The following is a 9,520-nucleotide window of genomic DNA, read 5'->3' on the forward strand; positions in this document are numbered from 1 at the left end:
AGAGAAAGGTGTCTATCCTGACTGCCCCTACCCAAAGGACAGGGCCCCCGGCTATCCCCACCCTAGATACAGGGGCTCTCCCTCTAAGTGCTGCAACTGCACCTAACTAATTTTTCCTTTCTGTTGCTGCAGACATCAGCATGGAGCATTGAAAAACCGAGTCCCAGGGTACCTAATCTTGACTTTGTACACAGAATCTTCTCTCTCACCTGGACTTCCGGATCAGATTTACAGTCCTGGGACTTTCCTGACAGCTCAAGCCTCAGCTGAATTCACACCTTATATAAGTGGCGCTCAGGGCTGGATCTCTCCGTCCTGACATCCACATATGGGATGCTGGCCTGGCACAGAACACAAATGTCATTCAGTACCACAAACAAAGAGAATTTCATCTCAGGCTGATGGCAGCTGCTTGGAGAGATCAGTGTATGGGGAGGGTAAACGGCATGGACTGCCAGTGGCACAGTGGTCACCAAGAGGGATCTGTGCTGCAGGAGGGGAGACTAAATGGTGACGCGCACCTGGCCCCAGTTTCTCAGCCCCCTCTAAGTGTTCAAACTTCTCGATGGCTTTTTGCCTATAAGTTGGTTGTTTATCCTCCCCTCTTGGTACAGAGTTCTCGGCTTAAAACCAGCCAAACTAGGACAAACTATTTTTACGCTTTGACCAGGTATCTCCCTCTCCTTCACAGAATGAAAACTGCTCACATGGCCTATAATATGCCAACATTAGTCACCGTCTCCCAAGTGCATGACCTAGTATTAGGTATCAAGATTCAGCTGCTTTCCCCTCCCATTACCCCTCCACTCTGTGATTAAAGCCTCCCTGCACACTTGTCTTGACAGGAGATGTTAACAAAGGAGACACAGGTACAGAAACTGCACAGTCACTAATCAAGTGCTTAGTTAAAGCAAACAGAGGAGAATATAGTTGTCTTTATTATTTGTATTGAGCAACACCAAGAGAACCCTGTCAGGGCCGCACTGCGAACACATATAACAAAAAAAGTACTCTAGCACAGTGTTTCTCAAATATGGCCACTGTGGCCACATGCGGACACCAGGGGCTTTTCTTGCAGCCACAGCCTCCTGGGCTGTGATGGGGTGGGGAGCAGTGGTCCCTCTCGCAGGGCCACTAGTGGGGGTTGGGCCCTGCCCCCCTTCGGAGACACAAATGCTGGAGTTACAGGCAGTTGGTGAATTCCCCACTTTCCCGGGGGGGGGGGCGAGGAGGGAGGAAGCTTCGGCCATGGGGCTTCAGGCTTCATTCACATGGTAGCAGGCTCTGGTCCCAGGCTCACCATCCATGCCATCGTCCCTGGGTCCCGTGGTCTCCCTGCCCACCTCCCCAGCCAGGGCTTAATTTCTCCCAGGATGCTGTGAAAAGTGATATTAACAAACATACAAATATCACTTTTCACAGCAGCAGACTGACTACCTAGCAAGTTTTTTTTTAAAAGCAACCAAAAAAGCAAAGCAAACAACAACAAAAAGACAAGAACATGCAAAGCACCTTATCTGGTTTTCTATTTTGTTTAGGTCCAGTAAAGAATAGAGACCACTGTACATTATTTTTATTACCAAGTCTGAAAAAAACCCTACATAAATAAATTATAATGATTTGGACATGTATATGTGCATATTTATTTGTTTTTCCTAAAGTTAAGTAATATTTTAGGAAAAATTGTCAGCATGGCCACCAGCAAGAGTTGGTGGCTGCACTCTGAGACCACCAAAAAATTGTTGTGAGAACCCCTGCCTAGCACATAAAGCACACCAACACAACTCAGCCACCTCAAGATCCTCCCTCACACCCTCCTCCTGGACCTGTCTGTCCACCCCACACCTCACTTGTGTGCATATCCATCTACTCTGCTTGAGAATCTTGCCTGCTCCTCGTCCCTGCACTTGCCACCCTGTGGATCCTTGCCTGTTTCTGGCCCCAGTGTCTGTCTCTCCTGTAAGGATCCTTACCTGACTCTTGCCTCTGTCAAGAGAGAATATGAGGAGCTGCTCTGTGCCCCAGGGCGTAACAGGATATAAAGTCACATTAGGAAATCCTGCTCTTTGATTGGTCAGTAGCTGTGGTGCTATCTTAGCACAATACACCTCAGGACTATTTTATTTATTGAAAGGAATTACAAATAAAATCCATGCACTTGCCTCAGGTCATACCTCTGATGCAGCCACGCTGTGGAGGCTTTGGATTACATCACAGATGCATGAGATACCTACATCCTTGTATAATCCCTAGAAATTTAGTATGAAAATAATCCACTAATTTCCCTCATTAACACTATTTGGCTATTGTCAGTTTTTTCTGGTAGATGAGGCTTTCCCTTCCACCTGCTCCTTTCTAAACCTCTTCCTTGAACATCTCCTCACTCATCTGCTCTCTCCTTATCTTCCCAGGTTTCCATGCCTCCCCATGCTCTCTTCCCCCATCCCCCAAATTAAATCTGTCAACTCTTCTTCCCTCGCTCCTCACCGAAGTGCTGCCAGGCCAGAGCCACTTTGAGCCTCTCTGCTAAGAGGTGTGGAGTGCTCCCAGCCCAGTGGCACTTCAATGGAAGGGAGTTGGACAGCCTTAAAAAGGATAAGGAGAGAGTAAGAGGAGAGAGGTGGTGGAAGAGATGGGGAAAACAAGACAGAAAGTGGGAATGGAGAAGGGTGGTAGCAGATGGAAAAGGGCTAAGGGGAGGTTGAAGGAGCAGAGAGAGAAGTCTGGGGCAGAGCTGTAATTCTTCTCTCCTGGAAAAACCGATGGAGAGATTAGGTACTAAGAAACAGGAATGTATTTTCCAGTTTTTTTAAAAGTCAAATAACTTTTAACCTGCATGGACTTTTATTGGTGTAACCTCTCCCGCAGCTCATTCTATGAATAGTTTATTCAAATATTCCACAGGAACATGGACATAGGGCCATTTGATAATCTTGCAGACATTTCAGGGTGTGTGTCTGCTTCTATGCTAATGACTTGCCCAAGGGATGGCTATTTCCCCAACACAAGGCATACCTAACTTTGTCCCATTGCTTCATTAGAATTTTGGCTTGTGGTCGGGGCTCTCCAGATGTTTAGGTCAGCTTATGGTCTAAGCAAATGGTCTCCTCTATGTTGACAAAAGCACTAATCTTGGGATTAATTATTATTTGTATTGCAACTTGGTTGGGCCCCATTGCACTTTGCATTGTACAGACAGAGTAAAAGACAGTCTCAGCTCCAAAGAGTTTACAATCTTTGTTTAAGACAAGGTGCAACAAGTGGGGAGAAACGAACAACTGAGAGGGGCAAGAAAGACGACAGGATAAACAGGAATACTAGCATGTTTTGCACAGACTGAATGTTCAATTTAGTAGGTATAATAAGCAGATCAGCAGAATTAATCTCATCTTGCTACGTGCCTCCCCTTATCAGATGGCAGTAATAATTATTTGTAGTATAAAATGCAAAGTATGTTAGCCACACACCTGAGGCAAGACTTAGGCAACTGCTCCTCCACTCCAAAGATTCCTGACAGGCAGCTTACAATAACTGGGAAGCTGTGACAGCGAAGACTGAGCCTGTACTCACCTCTTCTTCACCTTCAGCTAACATGACTGGACTATTTATCATGCAAGCTAGTCAACCAGGGAGGCACATGAAATTTCACGCTCGTTGTTCTTTATGAGTTTGGGTTTATCGTTGATCTAGTGCTGACAAGCATGCATGCTTAGTTGAGCCAGATAAGTACAAAGGGCAGGTTCCAGACAACTAAATGTTCAACTGAGATCAATAAATTAGTAAAACATTTAACAAATTGACATAAAGTTCATTTCAACAGCATTAGCTCTGCCAAAACTGAGCTGTCATTATTTAAACTGGAAACACTCACAACCAGCCACAAACCCCTGCAGTAAAATCAACACAGGGCAGATTTATATATTAAAATGAGAAAAAATTTAAAGTACAACCAAGGTGAAAGCACGGAGGCAAAATGAATTCAGCTGTTCTGGATCTTCAGCATTTAAGTATACAATCCTCATACAGTGGAGGGAGGAACAAGGTTGCCCTAGAGTCAAGATGGAACAGGAAGTCCCAGGGCAACAGAACTTGCGAAGCAGAACCTTATTTCAGCTCTGCCACATGGAAACCTTAGCAGTGTCTGTTGGGGGTGAGGGGGGAGATGGTATTGTCTGTGGGGCCATAGGGGAACTTGTGCCCTCCCTGCTTGAGTGCGTTAAAACCCAGGGCCCTGTGATTGGCAGGTCGGATACACAGCCTGGGGAAGCCTGCTCCATAGGTCACCTCCTACCACAGCCTCTGCCTCTCAAAAGCCACCACAAGGTGTGCTTGTGGACTTTCAAGGGGTGTTCTGCCTCTCAGCGATGCAGAGGCTCTTCTCCTTCAACCATGGCCTGTCATTCCTGGTCTCCACAGGGGCCTCTGGTGACTCAGTAATGGGGGTTGCTTCCAGCAATGTGGAGCTCCTGAGGCTTCTCTGCAGGGGCTAACAGCTTAGAACTGCTCCCTTCCTCCTTCTGCCTAGACTGAGCTGGGATGCTCCCTTTTGATCTTTGCCTCCATTGTGAGCCTGCCCAGCAGGTGTGGCTGGGTGGAGCCCTCTGGGCCCAGAACTGCTCTTTAACTCTTGATTCTGCAATGTGGGGCTTATACAACCCATCACAGTGTCCCAGGGTAAGAAAGTCTCATTCATATCTCCATGTATCCCATGCAGAAGAGCATGTGGGATCCCAGCAGTGGTGAGCTGGAGCCGGTTTGCACCGGTTCACTAGAACCAGTTGTTAAACTTAGAAGCCCTTTTAGAACCAGTTGTTCTGCAAGGGACAACTGGTTCTAAAAGGGCTTCTAAATTTAACCAGCCAAAAGTGGCGCTGACTCCACGGGTGCTCCAGCCCTGGAGCACCCAAGGGGAAAATCTGGTGGGTGCAGAGCACGCACCGGCAGCTCCCCGCCCCACCCCTAGCCCCAGCTCACCTCCACTCCCTCCCCTGAACGTGCCACCCCGCTCTGCTTCTCTGCCCCCCCACCCCAGGCTTCCCGCAAATCAGCTGTTCACACGGGAAGCCGGGGCAGACTGAGAAGCAGGCGGCGGCTTCGCACTCAGGCCCAGGGAGGCAGAGGTGAGCTGGGGTGGGGGGGGGGTGCGAGGAGGGCCGCCTGCGCCGCAGCAGGTAACCCAGGGGAGGGGCGCAGGGGAAATGATTCACGGGAAGCCGGGGGGGGGGGGGGGAAGAGGGGGCGGAGAAGTAGAGCAGGGCAGTGCGGTCAGGTGAGGAGGCGGAGCGGAGCGGAGGTGAGCTGGGTCCGGTGGTGGGGCGGGGAGTTAAGAACTCATCCTTTCATTTCATTTTTACTGTCAGAACAAATGACAAAAATGTCACTAACTTATTTTTCTCAGTATTCTACTGGCTGGCATCTTCAGCAACTTGAATACAGTATTCTGTGGTTTTCGTTTCAGATGTAGAATCAATAGCATTAAGAAGAAACATTTTTCCCTGTATGGTTGTTTGTTACTTTTATTAGATCGTTTTCATGTTTGATCAATCACCTTGCATAATATCTGTTTATTCTTTTAGCCCTTCCTTTAAATTTCATCTCCCCCTGCACTTGTAACATCTAACAGCAGACCTGTCTGTTCCAGAATATTCAATGAGAAGTGCTTCAATCCCTTCTTTAAATTGTTCATATTATGCTACGCTCTTTAAATTTTTCATTTTGTGCTACATTAAAAGGTGATGGTAATATACAAGAAGGCTTGAAAGTTTGACTTTCAGTTGTTTTTATGGCACAATCACCAATTGATGTTTGTCATTTTTAGGCTGTCAAAGAAAAACCGACTGCTTCTCAAAGAAGTTGATATTAAAATGCTGCTGGAATGCGTAGAACAGGGACAAATTGCTACTACAATACTATTAATAAATTTTAGCTACATTTCAATGATGATGGCACAAAAAGTATCTCACTTGCAGGCTCAGCAACCTCAATATTCTACTCTCCTGCTGACTTCTACAGACAAAGTTTCATTCAATGATGTATTTAGTCTTGAAGAAACCGATTTTCTCACGAGCAAGAATTTTGTATATTGCTATTTACAACTTTTTAATAACATTTACTTTTTACCTTATAAAGAATTTAATTATTTCACTAAAATCAATAACTTGCTTTCTACCACTTCAACTTTAGGCATGTTGAGCAAGATAAATTCATATACTGATACTTGGTAATGAACAGACACTTGTCATCTGTCTGCAATATTGACCAGAAGTTTCCATGTTTGCTACAGTTAGAATGACAAACATCTAGTGAATTCAACACTGTAATCTAAAGACTGAAAAAACAGATGAGCTAGCCAGCTCTATATAGAAATATTATCAGATGCTCTACTTTTGTTTGGCAGAATCTAGAAAGTTCTAGATTCTGGCAAACTAAGCCCCCCTCAGACAGTTTAGAGCTCCACTTACTCCCAGTTTTAATACCCAATAGCAGTTTTTTCTGTCTTTATTATTTGTATTACCATAGTGTCTAGGAGCCCTAACCTTAGATCAGGACCCCACTGTGCTAGGCACTGTACAAACACAGCACAAAAAGACAGATGTCAAGTGTTTTATAGGCATGATGGCAAAGGAGGTTTTAAGGACGGATTTGAAGGAGAACAATGAAATGTATTTGCAGAGGTTTACGAGGAGTTTCTCCCAAGCATGGGGCAACATGGAAGAAAATATGTAGGTGCTTGTTTGAATATTTAACAGGTGGGTGATGGAGACTGGCATCATGGGAGTTGACCTTTTGATACAGAACAAGATATGACAGATAGGGTGGGGATAGGCCATGAAAGGCCTTGAAATTAAGACAAGTAACTTTTGCTTAATGTGATAGAGAAGGAGGGAACAGAGAGGGGTAGCATGGTCAAAGTGACGTGCTAAAAGAACCATCTTAGCAGCAACATTCTGAATGGATATGAATGGAGTAAGAATGCATTTGTCAAGGCCAGAGAAAAGGATGGTGCATAAGGCCCCACCTAACTTGCCATATTGCAGAAATTGCGGATGCTGCAATATTAGGCTTCTACTGCAATTTTGACAGTGGGAGCCCCACTGTGCGTGGTGCTGACAGTGGGAGCCCCTGCTGTCAGCCTCAGGTCCCGGCTCTCAGCCCTGGGCGGCCGACAGCGGGAGCCCCTGCTCTGAGCTGCTGGCTAACAGCAGAAAATCGTGGAAAAGTAATAATAAACTTTATTACCACAAATAATAAGGTACATTATTTTAGCCATGTTGAGCTTGAGCTAACAGACATCCACGAGAGGAGATCAGAGAGACAGGCTAATATTTTAGTTTGAACAGAGGGATACAAATCTGGACTAGAGAGGCAGATCTGTGAGCCTCCTGCATAGAGATGGTAGTTGAATCTGTGTTTGCAGATGAGATTACCCAGAGATAAGGTGCAGATGGAGAAGAGAAGGGACCAAGGGCAGACCCGTGGAACTGTCACAGAAAGGTGAAGGGTGGATGAGGAGGATGCTCTGAAGGATTGATTAGAGAGGCAGGAGAACCAGGAGAGGACAGAGTCCCAGAAGCCAAGAGAGGACAAGGTTTCAAGAAGAGCAGCATGGTCAACTGTTTCAAAGGTGGCTGACAAGTCAATGAGGATGGAGTACTGGTTCTGAGATTTTAATAAGAAGAGAGTATTATTTTGGTGAGAACAGTTTCAGTTGATTGACAGAGGAAGCCAGTCTGGAGAGGATCTAGGATAGAACTAGAGAAGAGGAACTCCAGCAGCAACTGTAAACAGGGCATCAGATGAGCTCAGAGATAAAAGGGAGATTGAGCGGTAGTTGAACAGGCAAGTGTGATCATGCGTAGGTTTTTTTTTGTTTTTAGAAGATGGAAGACACTAAAGCATGTTAACCTCTGCATCTGTGACCAGGGAGAAGGAAGAAAGTGTTTGGAGGAGGAGGGAAGTAAGGGAAGGCAAGCAAAAGGATGGGGGAAGGTCACATCATACTTTGTTGATTTTTTCCTGGAATAAATCAGCAAGATCCTGTGCAGAGAGAAGTGGAGGGTTTGCGGAGAGAGTCAAAGGGCTAAAAGGCAGCTCAGGATTGAAGGCATAAAATTCAGTTAAGCTGGAGAAGTAGAGTTGTTAACTGGGAAGATGGTAGAACTGAAAGAAGACAGAAGGATTCTAATGGAGGAAGTCAGTCTCGTCATGGGATTTCTACCAGAGATGCTCTGCAGCGTGAGAGCTGGAACAGAGGAAACAGAGTTAGGGGGTAAGCCAGGGCTGGGGGTTGGCAGGGCAGACCTTGCAATGGGACAGAGGGGTAGAGAGTAGATGACAGCAACATGAAGAAGGAGAGGAGAGTCAGATGCAGTGTCATTCAAAGGAAGAGAAAGAGTGAGAAGAGGGAAGATATAGGGATTGGAAATAGCAATCAGAAAGAAGCCCAACATATTCTGATCCTGAGAAATCAGTGTAAGAAAAGGAGAGGCATCAGTAAGGTGGGGCAGATGCAGTGTCAAAGGGATCCAGGTCTCTGTGAGGGTCAGGAGCTGGACACTGTAAGATATGACAAGGTTATGGATGCTAAGATCATTTAGAAGTGGAGTGGGCATTCCACCCATTCCTCTTTCCCTAGGCTGTTCTATAACTCGTTGTTTCCTAATAGACCTAAGAAGAATATTTACAGTCTCATAATTTCTCTTTTAACTTTTTTGAACAGTTAGCTTTCATTCACAGACTGAAGTTAGAGCAAAACGTTTCCAGTGTCAAAAAGCTTTCAAACATGTGTTGTGTTCCTGTAAATATTTCAGAGCAATAACGAAACTGGAAAAAAAAACACCTTTTTTTTTAAAAAAAGCAATCTTGCTGATGCCAGAGGCAAATATGGGCATAGAGAGTATGGGGATTGGTGGGGAAGAGCAAGGAGCAGCAGGGGGACTGGTAGCTGTGTGGAGGGCTGAGGTGGATGAAGGTATGAAGACGGGGTTGTTTTTTTTGGGGGGGGGGAGAATAAAGGGGTCGGTGTAGGCAAGAACAAGGAATTTATGGTGATGGGGGGAGCAGCAGATCTTTGTGGGCAGGGCAAGAATCTGTGGGAATGAGGGGATCTATGTGTTAGGAGCAAGAGTAAGTGTATGGGGAGCACAAGGTTTCCATAGGGGGGCAGGGATGAAGGATGAGTATGGGGAGCAGAAGTTTTAAATGAAGGAAGCAGATGGGTCTCCATCGGGTAGACAGGGGGTATGAGAGAAGTGGGTATGGGGAGAAACAAAGTGAGCGGTGGAGGTCAAGGATGGGGAGGGGAGGGGAGGGGAGGGAGGGAGCAGGAGGAGATCTGAGAGACGGAGGCAATGGGTATAGGGGGAGCAGAGGATCTCCGGATGGCGCCGGGTGTGGGTACAGTGGAAGGGCGAGGGGGGAGCCGGGCTGGGTCTCGGGGGGAGCGGAGGGAGCCGGGGTCTCTGTGTGGGAGCCAGGCTGGCTCGGGGTCCGCGCAGGGCTGCACAGGGGGCTCCAGTCC

General features: G+C 46.4%; 1 protein-coding gene across 5 annotated transcripts in view; it reads right to left on the reverse strand.

Moving 5' to 3' along the window:
- Positions 1-9,520, reverse strand: part of ENTPD5 (ectonucleoside triphosphate diphosphohydrolase 5 (inactive)) — a 44,238-nt gene that overhangs the window by 34,524 nt on the left and 194 nt on the right. For 2 of the 5 annotated variants that reach the window (XM_074955918.1, XM_074955913.1), the window contains exons 1-2: positions 3,468-3,621; positions 210-341 (exon numbers count right to left, since the gene is read on the reverse strand). The gene's annotated coding sequence lies outside the window, so the exon portion shown is untranslated. Of the gene's footprint in view, positions 1-209; positions 342-3,467; positions 3,622-9,520 lie in introns of those variants that run through there. The other 3 variants (XM_074955914.1, XM_074955915.1, XM_074955917.1) reach the window with 3 other exon arrangements.

This window comes from Natator depressus, chromosome 6 (assembly GCF_965152275.1).
Source record: "Natator depressus isolate rNatDep1 chromosome 6, rNatDep2.hap1, whole genome shotgun sequence".
NCBI classification, from domain to species: domain Eukaryota; kingdom Metazoa; phylum Chordata; order Testudines; family Cheloniidae; genus Natator; species Natator depressus.